General features: G+C 39.7%; 1 protein-coding gene across 1 annotated transcript in view; it reads left to right on the top strand.

Annotated features, from left to right (window-relative positions):
* The first annotated feature begins 431 nt into the window (after window positions 1–431).
* CELF1 (CUGBP, Elav-like family member 1) overlaps window positions 432–14109 on the top strand; it is a 44152-nt gene continuing 30474 nt past the window's right edge. Inside the window, 1 exon segment of the mRNA XM_010022179.1 lies at window positions 432–474. The gene's annotated coding sequence lies outside the window, so the exon portion shown is untranslated.

Below are 14109 nucleotides of genomic sequence, written 5' to 3'. Positions count from 1 at the left end.
CATAAGAGTACCTGTCGACAGGTTGTCATCTGTTAGTGATGCTGCTGTCAGAAGAATGTAATGCAGGAGTTTAGGATTGTGGGGGCTGCTGTTGGTAACTTCTTCTGTCATGACAACCAAAAAGCCAGACAGGTAGAGTAAGTCCATTCAATGTTATTAGGAAGCTACAAAGCTTCTGTTTTCAGCCATGTCGTGTTTGTAGTTCTTTATTTTGTGCCCTTACATATATTCTCTGTATTTTTGAAATGTACAACTTCGTTTTTGAGTCTAATAAAGGTTGTTACTACCTTGTGATAACTTCTCCTATTAGAAATATGCTTTACTTTCACAGGCTTCAGCATTTTACAAGATGGAGTTCATGCTGTAATGGTTGTTATTATCTAATTATACCTCCAGAGTACTCAATTCCTGTTTTTTTCCTTGCATTTTTTAGACTGAAGACTGGAACGGCTAGAGGGAAGCGCATAGCTGCAGGTACGAAGAGTTTGTATCCCTCAGTTATGTACTGGAGCTTCACTTCAAAGGTTTTGAGAAGCTGTTTTTACTTTCAGTGATGAAAGCAGTCATTTTCCACTGCAGTGAGCAGTGCTCCCTGAACCTGAAACTTCACGCTTTCCTGCCTTTGTACTGCTGAAGGAGGTTGGGAGTGTTAGCAACCTAAGACTGCAAGTGCCAAGTCAATAGGCTGCTTTAGCTCCATCTCTAATTTAATAGTTCTAGAAACGTAACTAACTACAAAGTAGAAATGTGTGTCATCTTAGCCATTTCTTGACCAGAACAAATCTGAAGTACTCTCTAATACATGAAACGCTAAAAGTGTGTGTTAGTGTAACAACTCCTTTGGGCTGGGATAGATTTGATTATGAACACAGTCTGGTGTAAGAATCCTTGGAGCCAATTGCAGGGGTCTTATGGTGTAATTTTCTTAATGACTGAAGTCCAGGAAGGGTTAGTTTCGTAAGACAGATGAGGCAAGTCCCCCTTACTCTTATTAGTTGGTTTCCAACTAACTGAGTAGTCCTGTGTCCTTTGCTTATGCCGCTTGTCGCGGTAGTTTGCATGGTAGACAAAATCAGCTTGACAACCAAATAAAAAGCTCTTTTGTGATTAAATTGTTATTTCTGTGGTTTAGCAAGTTGGAATGATTTAGTGTGTGGTCAGAGAATACCAAAAGAATAGATCAGACTAGCTGTGCTCCTCAAGAGTTTGCGTTCATTTCTAAGGACAAATGACCTGTAACGGCTGTGTTAAGTAACACTACCATGCTCAAAGTGGAGTGATTGTTGCTTGTCTGATGAATCACCTCTGCTACGGCAGAAATATTTAAGGTGTGCTTCAACCTGTACACAACCAGGGAGAGTTGAGTTTGTTACTGTGTTGTGAAAACACTTGTTTTCTACTGTGGTCAGACATTCACTGCATTTTTCATAAGTACATTGGAAAGGACATAGTTGTGTCTATGTCAGAAAGTAAATCAAATTTGTCCTTAAAGTGCAGGATCTCCCGTCTCTCCATATGTTACTCATCAGGGTAGAAAGTGCTAGAGTTAGATTAAGAAATTCAGGAACGCCTTCATTTTCAATGGGTTTTCAGAGAACTGGTGATTGACCTCTGTGTTTGCAAGTACCGGTTTGAGGGCGTTGGTCTCCAGGCATTGAGGGTGTTGCAAAACACTCAACTTCTTTCCTGAGTGACTGGTGATAGGTACTTTGCTTTTTCTGCTCCTTTGCTGCTCCAGTAGGACCACACAGAAGATAGAAAAGAGAATACTGGTCATTATGTTTATGTTTTTGTCTGAAGAGTTTGCATCTTTTGAGACAGACTAATCTGTGATTAGACCTAGTTTTCAAACGGATGGGATCCTGCCAGTTACAAAACACAGGTCCGGATCAATAGATTTGGATTACTTAACAAAATAATCAGATTACTTACATAGCAAAATAATCAAGTTCTTATGATTGCTGAAAATAAGTCACAAAACAAAACGCTTCCATTTGGTGCAAGAGCTGTGGTTTCTTGTCTTAAGAGCAGCATGAAGTTGAATTCTTCTGCCTTAATGTGAACATAGAAAGGTATCCAAATGAAAGAGGATTGAGTCTTTTCTTGAACATCTGATAATGGTGTTTAAAAAATGTAGACATCCCAGTATGAAATGCCTCTTACAATTATTAATTCCATAAATTAATTCCACAGAGATATTTCAGAATAATATTGGTGGCATTCTATTATAGGTCTGGTATAGAGAGGAAAATTGAGGAGTCAGCTTTGCTGCAAGATAAGGAATCAGTCAGCTCTTTAAAAGAGCATTTGATTTCATTCCCCACTTTTCTGATAGCTGCTATCTTTAAGCAGGCAAGTTTTTGTTTGCTCTGAGGCTCAGGATTTCTTCTTGGATTCAGAAATTTGTATGCCACACTTTGCCAAAGCAGGTTAAACAGTTACTCTTCTGTCAAATCATTAAAGTGCTTTATGAGCATCGCCAGTTTCAAGACTGAGGAACTCCTACCTGTGTGTATATATACCTCTTGTCATATCTACATTAACCATGCTGATACTCTGCTGGAAGACAAAAATGCCTTTATACTGTTTAAATGTCCTGTGAATAGAGAACACTTTAGTTTTCACATTGTTTTTACTACCTTGCCCTCCTTTAGGGTGATCCTGTTGTTTTCCTGAAGGTAAGGTCTAATAAAAACACCATTGAGACAGATCTGTAGGCATATTGTGTGATGAAGAATAGCACCTTACCTGTTTTTACCTGAAAGATGTCTGTATTCCAATACATTATCTGTAGATCTGACTCCATTCCAGCAAGGAAAGAGGTGGCATGGAGATGAAAATAGGCATTAAAAAATTGTAGATCTGTCTTAGAAGGAAATTCAGTTTTTCTGTCATACGTTAGTTCTTCCTCAATACTCCTAAAGCCATTTATATTGTAGGAAAGTAAATGTATATCTGTTTGGTTATAGATTTATTTGTTTGGAGGGACTGTTCTGCATCAGAGTAGTCTTCATACTTTCTGGGCTTAGTTCTTCCTGAAGTTGAAATCTACTATAGTATCTAATCTAATGGCTGTATTTTCTTAGCTGATGGGGAAACCTGAGGCACATGTATCAGACTGGTTTTCTTTTGTCTCTAGAGGCTAGGAAAGCTTAGATATATTTCTGAGACATACTCTCATTTTGATTATGGTAGTCTTTTCTACCCCACAATGTATGTGGTAGGTGGAATTGTTTGCCTTACCAGGAATGCAAACCATTCCATCATGGACGGTACTGGAGCTATACCTTTGCAGCCTTGTGCCAAGAGCCAAGGGAAATAATACCTTCTTATGTTCTAATTTGATGCACTATGTGGAAATTATTACTGCAGTGATTACTATTTTTAACTGCAAAGTGTGCTCTCCTGGAGCTGTCTTGGCTGCATTTGAACTCTGTTCAGGTAACATACAACAAATAGTTTTCATTTGGATAAAATAGAAAGAGAAATAGTGAGTGAATTTTTACTGTAGTATTACAGAAATTGATTCTCGTTTGTGTCTGGTACTATTAGTAGAAAAAATTTGAGGTTAAAGGACTCCTTAAAATGGCTTGCATGGCTGTTCTGATGGCTGCAAGGAACAATAACACTTGTGACTTGGTGCTTTTAGTCCAAAAGTTTCCCTGAAACTTAACAGGGGAAGAAAAAAAAAAAAGACTATTATACTTTAGAAAGATTTATGAACGTATCTGACTGCTACTCTAAGACATTGCAGTAAGGAGAGGCTTTAAAATCATTTAATAATACTGAGTGTGTTCCTTTGAGTTAAGATGGCATGTTACATTTCTTAAGTAAAAAAGTAACTCTGTCCAGTTCTTAGGGTTTTACTTCACACGTGCTTGAGGTGTTTTGCTTGCAGTAAACCTTAAAGGCATTTTTGATTCACTGTAGTCCTGCAGTAGTGCAACAATCTTCATATGTGGCATTGTTCTGGAATTGTATAGCTATTCTGTAGTCTCCCCTGGGTCCAATATGCAACCACACAGCAATTCTGTGTAAATGTAGTTGTTTTGCCCATTGTAGTGCTTTGCGGCATGTTTGGCTTGCAGACAAGCAGACTGTTCAGAGCTTTCCAGGACCCAGTGGATTTCCAGCTCCTTAGCAGAATAACTTCTGGCTCTGTTTCAGTGGCAGAAAACTAACCTAAAATGTATAGTTGACTCTTTAAAAACCTTTCCAGCAAATAATTGCTGAGGTGACAAAATGCTTGTTTCGAGTGCATCTTTCAGACTAAGTTACAGATCTGTGGATTCTTATAATGCAGGAAAAGACAGCGAAATACTGGCCTATTTGAAACTAGATTTCTAGGTCTTGTGTTTGTATTTACAAAGTATTCTGTTCCATATAATGGCTTGCAGGGTTATTTCTTACCCAAGAAGCTGAAGGTAAACTTTGGGCCAGTCTTAAACCCTATAATTTTTGTAAGCTCAGAGACAACATTTGGGGAGAGAAAGAGGGGAAAGGCTATGTAAAGTACATCTGTACCTCTGCTTTCAGGGCATGATAGCTTGCAAGCATTAGTATTCTTACTTTCTTCTACTGTAGATTTAAGTGTTGAAGTGCAAATGTGATTCGTCATCCATAATTCCTTTGTGTCTCATTGTCTGAATTCAGGCAATAAGCAAAAAAGGAAGTGGGGAAGGGGACAGGGGAAACCTCAAACTTTGCTGCTGCCTTAAATGTTCCGTCCTGCCTCCTTTTAGTAGTTCTCTGTCCTTTCACAGGATAGAAATGCATGTCCTCACTTCTTGTACTCTCATTTCCTGCCTTGTCTCCTGTTCTGTGTCATGCTGCTGCCATTATTTCCTCTTACTATTGTTGTGACAAAGCCACTTTTCCTCCTCTCTCAAGAACTTTTTCCTATCTACAGTGCCAAAGTGTCTGCAGGTCTTTCAGATCTCTTTTGGGTGCTTAAGGTTTGAATAGTTTGCCTCTTGCAAAACCTAAGTGTTACTGTGTTCTAGCACTATGATGCTAAAAACTCAAAATGCTTCTCAAACTATGCTGGCATATTGGCAGATGTTTACAAAAAATAGTAATTTTTAACTGATATTTTCTTTTGCAAATATACCCATAGAGCTTAAGCACATTGCGTATCTATTTACAAACCACCATCCCCACAACCTCCAGATAGAATAAAAGGATTAAATTTTGTATTGGTTTTGTCGTTGTTTTTAGCATTTATATGTCTTCATAGATTGAGGGAAAGAAACCTATATGCTTCTGCTTTAAAAGCAATTGTCCTGGGACTCATACATCAGTGCTTCTTCCTCATATCAATTATTAATTTTAAAATGTCTTGCAAAGAGGGAAGAACATGTGATGATTCCTCCTTGTCTATGAGTAGCTGAAATGAATTATTCCAGGGAGCCTGCATTAAGGCTTGTTCTTCTCCATTCTACAAGTACAGATGCTCTAATTGGTTGTTGTGCGTTTATTGCTCCAGATTCATGATTTGATCTTTTGGCAATTTATTCATCTGCTTATTTGCTTCATGTCTGGTAACTTTCATACAGTATCTTCTCAGCCAGGCTTCCTCTGTCGTCTCTGCGTCACAGTTTTACTGTGTTGTGGGTTTTTGGTTTTGCTTGTAATTCACTGTTGCTACCAAGAAATAGCTGATAATGCTGATTTTCATCTCCCTCTCCATTCCCTGGGTATGAAAAGCTGTGGAAATATGCAAGATAAAGAAACAAAATTTAGCTGGGAAAGATAAAAATTTAACATCCGTTCCAGATCACTATTCTGAGGGGCACAGTTGGGAACTTTAATTACACAGTTGAAGTCTAAAGCTAGCAAAAGAAACTGTCTTACACTATAAGGGAAAGACAACAATCCAGGTACCTCTTGTGTCATATTTCTATGAAGATTAATGGAAGTGTTTAACGTATCATTAGGGAATGGGTGTAAGGAAGAGATAATCAAACACCAAAGAAAAGGTGGACTTTCTAGGAAAATATTTTAATTTGAAGAGTTTACTTACATGGACATCTCTTACTTAATTCACTGTGCTTAATGTAGTAGAGTGTTATCCTAATGCTGTACGGGTCAAAGATGTTTCTACCAGAGCATTAGTTGATTTCTGGTCTTTACTGTTTGTACTTGAAAACAGGGCAGGCAGATCCTGGCTGCCTTTGGAAAAACCCAGATAAATACTAACGTTGTCTATCACTTTGTAAATGGCACTGTTGCAAACTCTGATATTTGAAGTTCTTTGGCGTTTCTGCCTCTGTGTAAGAAAGAATTAAATAGATACAGGTTCTGGAAATAATAGTTGTGATATATCTCAGAGTAATGCAAAAATATTTACGTAACCTCAAACCATAGGGCTTTGGAGGCTGTCAGCTTCCTTATTCCTTGTTGCCATAGGGTAATGAGAAATTTTATGCTTGGAGATGTGTATTTGAGGTTATCATCAGAAGGTGGTTTCATGGCCAGTCTTCTCCATTTCTTTCTCTATGGTAATGCCTGTGCAAGTCTCTAGTATCATCACCGAAGTAGCAGCCACAGCTGCAGTGGGTGAAGCACTGGGTGAGCAGCCTCCTGCTGCTGCATTAGCTGACAGCTGTGCACTAAGACAGTAAAACTCAGGAGGGCATCGTGCAGCTGTTCTGCCCTAGAGAAGCAGGTCATTGTCTGCAGAGCTGTGGGTTGTCATATTGCAGAATTCCAGTACCCACAGCCCTGTCAGGATATTCACAGCATGCTGTGTCCCCTCTCAGGCAAGCATAAGAAGACACAATTTGTCAGAGGGAGGTGACATGAAAATTGAAGAAGTTTGGATGCCGGTGTCCTAAAGTTTGTGAACTTCATTCATTTGCTGTAAGAGGGTCTTAAGACTGATAAATCGGCTTCTTTTGAGTTCTTGTTAGACATCCTGTTACTCACAGTTATTGTCAGAGCAGGATCTAGTTGCAGTTAGTTTGACTTCTTGGATTTGAAGAGGTGTTCTAATCTGTTTCCTGATAGGTAGGTTCTCATATTGCAGAGCTACTGTCTGCCATTTGGTGTAAGTTGTCCTCAGAAGTGAGCCAGATACTGAATATATCAGAGATTGAATTTGTTCATCAGTTGTATAGTGGTATATTGAAAGCAATTGCAAGGCATTTTAAAAAGAAGGAAAAGTGTGATTTCTCTACACTAACATTTCCTGTACCAACACCAGGGGTAGTGGGTTTGGGGTTTTTTGTTGTTAGTTTGGGAGGATGATGGGTTTGCTGTTAGTAAAGCAATTGAATATAGTGCTGATAATAGCTGAGCATTTTTAATTAGCATTTACCTAGTATGTGTACAGTTCAGTTCTTGAGTACTTTTAACAGGACAGCTCTTTTTTTCCATAGTGCTTTTTGTTTTGTCCCAACACAAACGCTCTTTGGCTTGTTCCAGACCTATCTTTTCCATCATAAAGGCCAGTAATCTGTGGTGTTTTACTTTCACCACAAAACTGACTCAGTGGTCTCAGCCTCTCTTTTCAGCTGAGGAGAACCAAGCCTATTGTGGTTTGTCTTGTAACCTCTGTTGCATCTTCCAAGTACTCATCCAGTCTGTTCTTACACTCCTATAAGTTTATTGTATCTGCCAACAAGGAGTTCCAAAAATCAATTTTTTGCATGAGATACAATCTCTTTTCCTCCTCAGAGGAGGAATTCTGTTGTATCAGTCATTAAATTTTGAGGTTTTAGCTGTCATTTGAAAAGCTAGTTTCACAATGCCAGCTGCTTAAGAAGGTAATAGCCACATACAACCTATTACAGCTGATTTGTGCATTCGCTTCATTCTTGTTTGAAATAGAAGCAAAAGGGACATCTAAACTGACCAGATAAATAAACATGTGGCAGTCAAAGCACAAATGTTTGGCATCGTGTTGGTATGTGGATGATGGCGTAGATACGAGTCTTCCTTAGTTGTTTGTGCATTTACATTAAGGTCAAAGATGTTTCTATCGGAGCCTTAGATGATTCCTGGACTTTCCAGTTTGTACTTCCAGCAAAGTGATGTTTTAAGGTCACTGGCCTGTCTAAAGACCTGCTGCTCTAGACTATTTTGGTGCCCTTTGAAGTGCCTTTACATTAATGCATGCAGCATGGGGAACAAACAGGAGGAGCTGGATACCTTTATTCAGTCTGTGCTGTAATGTAGAAGTATTTTCATTAACAGAAATAATAGATAGCTGCTACAGAGAGCTTAGTTGGATTTTTATTGGCCTACTTTTTAAGGAAACAATGCATGAAACTTATACTGTCATTCCTTCCTGAAAACTTTTGAATGCACTGTTCATATTCAAATAAGTTTATTAGAGCTGTAAATGTGTCAAGGCATTATTTCCTAATCATAGAACAGTTAGGGTTGGAAAGGACCTTAAGATCATCTAGTTCCAACCTCCCTGCCATGAGCAGGGACACCACACATTAAACTCTGTCACCCAAGGCTCTGCCCAGCCTGGCCTTGAACACCTCCAGGGTTGGAGCATTCACAACTTCCTTGGGCAACCCATTCCAGTGCCTCAGCACCCTCACTGTGAAGAACTTCTTCCTCATATCTAACCTAAAGTTCCCCTGTTTAAGTTTAAAGCCATTTGTTTAAGTTTAAAGCCATTAAATCATATAGTATTAAGTAAGGGGAAGGTCAAAACAGAACATTTGGGTCTTGCCCTTTGCCCATCAATATCCAGGTAGCTCTGAACTAGTCTGGCTGTTGGCTATGGCACAGCTAAACAGGCAGAAGTCACTGAAGGATCTTGAGACTCATTGGATTTGTTGTAAGGAGGTAAGATACATCCATAGGAGCATCTTTAGTTTTGCTTTTAGTATGTATTGGCATACTTATGTTCAGAGTTACCTCTCTAGTATTTAGATTTATTGTATAGCAAACAGTATTCTCAGTTCTTTATGTCCCAGGAAAGCATCAGTGCATCCTGGTTTGGATGTGTGACATTTGGAAATTGAGGAGCTTAGGGAAGTTGCTTGGATTTTAGCAGCAGGTTGGTACAAGGCTGGAAACAAAGCCTGCTCCCACAGCTTGCGGTCCCTTGATCCCTTTCTGAAACAGCATGTTCAAGCAGTAGGTCTTTTCTGACCAGGTTAGTTAAGAGCCCCTTCACAAACAGAGTTACACAAGTATTGTGATCTCAGTTGCCACAAAGAAGCAGTAACTTTGGTAGTTTTCATCCAAACAATGTCTTCCATAGCTATTAACATGAAGTTTTTGCGCTGGCTGTCTTGATTTAGAAAGGTAGAAAGTTGTGACTAAGGAACTTGAGAGCTGCCACAACGGACACAGTCTGTTTTGTGGTTTCCTTTTGATAATGCCTAGTACTATGTACATTAGACAGATGAGTCTGAAATCTTAATAATTATTGATTAGTCTGTGTTTAAAGCTCAGGTTACTTCCTAATGTTCCTTCCTTGGCTAGAAGGTGGTAGTTCTTATGTGCAGTATTTCAATGCATATAGCAATCTTCTTATAAGCACAAAATTGTTACTTTTTGCAAACTTTGGTGCAAGGTTTTATCTCCTTTTTTAGAAAATTAACCTAATTACCTCATTTTATAAAATAGGGTTTATATAACTTTTAATCATTTGTCTTTACTATTTAAATAAAAGGGTACGTTTAGCTGCCATTTTATTTTTCCCTTTCTTAGAGTGCTTAGGCAGAGAAAACATCATCCTGTAAGCCAGAGGGATAGGTGGCTTGCTGCTTTATCTGCTGGCTGGGAGTCTTGGGGATTCTTCAGGTCAGAATTCATTCCTTTTAAGATTTCAAAGAATTAATTGGAGTAGAAGTTAGACCCTGTAAGCTAGCAACGCACGTAAAAAATGTATTGATACACCCCATTTTTGTTGCAGAAATATTTTGAGGGAGGGGAGGAAAAAAAGAGAAGTATAAGCTATTTTTAGAATAAAATTTAATTACCTGATTTGTGAAAATCCAACTAGGTCTGGAGAGTGTGGAGGGATGAAATGCTGTCAAATAAATGCGTAAGAGAGCACCGTGGAACTTTTCTATTTCTGAGATAGGAGCAAGTGCTATCCCCTTCTATCCTTTTTCTTCACCTGGGAATTCCTTCAGAAACTTCATATAAATAAAAACAGTTTTCAGTTGATTCAATCCAAATTGTAGGGAGCCCAAAAACTTGCGTATCTTAATGGTAAATTCAGCATTCTGAATGTGTCAGATTTGTGTACCCACAGTGCATAACTGTCACAGAGATTGGCAGAAGAAGAAATTGCCATTTTGGCAGTTAGGTGGAGGCTTTTTGTACCCAGTGAGGCATGGGGAGACAGCTTGGATTTCAACATGGGCAGAAAATGTTCTGACCACAGGCTTGCATGATCAGCAATATAACAACAGAATATTGACAAATACTTACTGGATTTTGATGCATGTAACTTAGGGGTTATCTGTTCAAAACCAAAACTGCAATTCAGCAGCACGGTAGGGATCTGGATATGCATGGATAATCCAAGGGGAAGTTTATTCTAGGACCTGTCTCCTTCAGAGCTTCACAGTGTCTGATTTCCCCATAGCCTGTATCCTTTCCCATAGCTTGCTCTCACCATCTCAGCTTCCGATTTGTGTATGTTGTCTGACTGTATCAAATAGAAGGTGGTATTATCTTTAGCTTTCAGAGTTACATCCTCATTGAAATGACCAAGGCTTTCTTAGGAAAGAAAATACAAAACAGGATTCCGGGGTTTGTGGTTTGGTTTTTGGTTTGGGTTTTCTTTTTTAGATTTTATGCCCCAGGACATGATGTAATTCTGTAAACTAAAAGCAAAACTTTTAGCATTTACAGTCTACAGTCTCTGAGGAGCATATATAGAAATAGATTCTGCAGCATAATTTAGGACTTCAGAAGCATAAAAAGAAAGATTTAATCTGTAGCATGTAAAAGCTTTTAATGTTCATGTTGTCAGATTAGCACCACATTTAAATGTGTAGCTACAGTCCATAGAGCTTGGAATTTCAGACATTGTTTCTATTATCCTTTGAATAGAAACAGTCAAAGAATGGATCTTAGCAGGAATTTGACATCTGAGCAAAAAATAAGTGTGTTTAGCTCTCTTATTTTTCTTTCTTTCTTTGTGAGCAATGGCTGGGGTGACTTTTGTGGGTTTTATAATTCCAAAGAAACACTGCATCCTTCTTTAATTCTTATTTCTGTGCAGTAGTGAAATACAATCCTTTACCACTCTGCAATATTTTCACAAGTGAATTCTGCAAGTCTTTTAATTTCACTAGTTCGATGCCTTCAACTAAACAATGTTAAAACAAACCTGATTGTAGAGTAGTGTTTTGTCACTAAAATCACTATCATTAGTGTGAACGTATGGTGCCCTGGCACTGATCTTGGCTAACATACCTTCAGGTATTTTTTCATCATTCTAGTGTTGATGCTTCCTTTACCCCAAATTGTACGTAACAGCATGTGAAATTTTTGGCACTGCCATTAAATGAAGTGAGCACATCAAAGGAGAAGTTGGAGTAAGTATAATAAGAATTAAAAATTACTGTGTAGCAGCATAGTTGCACAAAACTTTTTATTGTCAAGCCAGTAGACTGCATTTGACATGGAGTATGATTACCATGCCTGAACTTGTTGTAGTTCTGTCTTAATGGAACAAACAGATATGACTTCCATTTTGAGGAGCAGAGAGATGAGGGTAAAGGTGTGCATAGGATCAAATTATAATGACTTGGTGATTTTTCTTCGGTAAACTAATCAGTCTCAGTTACCTTTTTAAAACGCATTTTCTAGAGTGTCTGTTGCCAGCATCATCTTTCATTAAACCTACAGTGAGCGTGGCTGCTGGGGTATTTTACTGGCTGCTTAAAAAGCTAAAGATGACCAGAAGGAATGAATTTTGGTCTTCATAGGTAGGATCAGAATTTACAAGTGTTAGTCTATAGATTTATGTGAACAGTGGCAAGAACCCCACTGCACCTTCTGCTGTCCTAGTAGTGTAAATCTGAAGTGTTTCTCTCTCTGGGCTCATTTTAGACAAATGCACCAAGTGGGCTGTAGGCTCAGTTTAATATTTCAATATGATGTGGTTTATACAACATGGCATTTTTGAAGTGGGAAGGCTGTAAGATGTGTCTAAAGGTAGATATGAATAATTTCCTGAAAGCTAATAAATTGACCTCTGTTCCTTAGTGTCTGTTTGCATGCTCTTAACAGTGGTGCTTAGCAGATAGCTTACACCTTTTTCATTAAAGAATAAACTTTCTTGCATTTAAAACGTGGTAAGAACATGCATAAATTAGTTACTGTTGAATATCTGATGTATGATGACTGCAGTGTTGGAGTGGAAGGATACAGCTTTTCAGGAAGGACAGACAGGGAAGATGGGGGGGTGTCACCCTCTGTGTCAGTGGCCAGCTGGAGTGCATGAAGCTCTGTGTGTGGATTGATGAGGAGCCAACCAAGAGCTTATGAGTCAGGATTAAAGGGGGGGCATGGACAGGTGACAGGCCACCCAACCAGGAAGACTGAGCGGATGAGGGCCTGTATAGACAGATAGGAGCAGCCTCATGTTCATAAGCCCCGGTCCTCACGGGGATTTCAGCCATCCCAATTATCTGTTGGAGGGACAGCACAGCAGAGCGTAAGCAATCCAGGAGGTTTCTGGAATGTATTGATAATAACTTTGTTCTCCAAGTGACAGAGGAGCCACCAAAGAGAGGGGCTATGCTGGACCTTGTTCTCACCAGGAAGCGGGGGCTGGTGGGGAATGTGAAGCTCGAGAGCAGCCTTGGCTGCAGTGACCATGAAGTCGTGGAGTTCAAGATCCTTAGGGTGGTGAGGAGGATATGAAGCAAGCTCACTGCCCTGGACTTCAGGAGAGCAGACTTTGGCCTGTTGAGGGATCTGTTTGGTAGACTACCATGGGATAAAGCCCTGGAGGGAAGAGGGGCCCAAGAAAGCTGGTTGATATTCAAGGATCACATCCTCCAAGGTCAGGAGTGATGCATCCCGTCAAAGAGGAAGTTGGGGAAGAACGTCAGAAGACCTGTGTGGATGAACAAAGGAGCTTCTGGACAAACTCCAGCACAAAAAAGCAGCTTACTTCCTTTTTGTGGAAGAGGGTGGAAGCAAGGACAGGTAGCCTGGGAGGATTACAAAGAAATTGTCTGATCAGCCAGGGATCAAGTTAGGAAAGCTAAAGCTCTGTTAGAATTAAATCTGGCCAGGGACATCATGGGCAATAAGAAAAGCTTCTATAAATATGTTGGTGATAAAAGGAAGACTAGGGAAAATGTGAGCCCTCTCTGCAAGGAAAGAAAGTGCCTGATACCAGGACATACAGAAAGCTGAGGTATTGATTGACTTTTTTGCCTCAGTCTTCACCAGCAAGTGTTGCAGCCACACCACCCAAATCACAGAAGGCAAAGGGTCTGGGACTATGACGCGTTGCCTGCTGTAGGAGAAAATCAGCTTTGAGATCATCTGAGGAATCTGATGAGAGGCATCCACAGGTCCTGAGGGAACTGGTAGATGATGTGGCTAAGGCACTATCCATCCTATCTGAGAAGTCGTGGCAGTCTGGTGATGTTCCCGCTGACTAGAAAAGGGGAAACATAACCCCTGGTTTTTAAGAAGGGGGAAAAAGGAAGACCCAGGGAACTACAGGCTGGTCAGTCTCACCTTGGTGCCCAGCAAGATCGTGGTGCAGATCCTCCTGGAAACTGTGCTCAAGCACATGGGAGATAAGGAGGTGATGTGTGACAGCCAGCATGGTTTCACTAAGGGCAAATGGGGGAAGGTGTCCCTGCCCATGGCAGGGGGGTTGGAACTAGATGGCCTTAAGGTCCCTTCCAACCCAAACCATTCTGTCATTCTATGATGTGTGCTAAATTCATGTCTTCTCTTATTTTACAGTAACATGCATATATTTGTATATTACCAGGCCTAACTCCTTTTAATAACCTTTTAATCAAACACACTCTAGACAGAAATGTTTATGGTTTGATTTGGTTTTATTTAGAAGCTGGAAACAGTTCTTTATGAAAGAAATAACTGACATGCTGTAACTGTGCAAGTGTAAAGCAAGCCGTAGGTACTGGCCCG

The sequence above is a fragment of the Nestor notabilis genome, unplaced genomic scaffold, assembly GCF_000696875.1.
Source record: "Nestor notabilis isolate BGI_N333 unplaced genomic scaffold, ASM69687v1 scaffold2779, whole genome shotgun sequence".
In the NCBI taxonomy this organism is placed as follows: Eukaryota; Metazoa; Chordata; class Aves; order Psittaciformes; family Psittacidae; genus Nestor; species Nestor notabilis.
The sequence above is the reverse complement of the archived record's forward strand: the minus strand, read 5'-3'. Positions and strand labels throughout refer to the sequence as shown.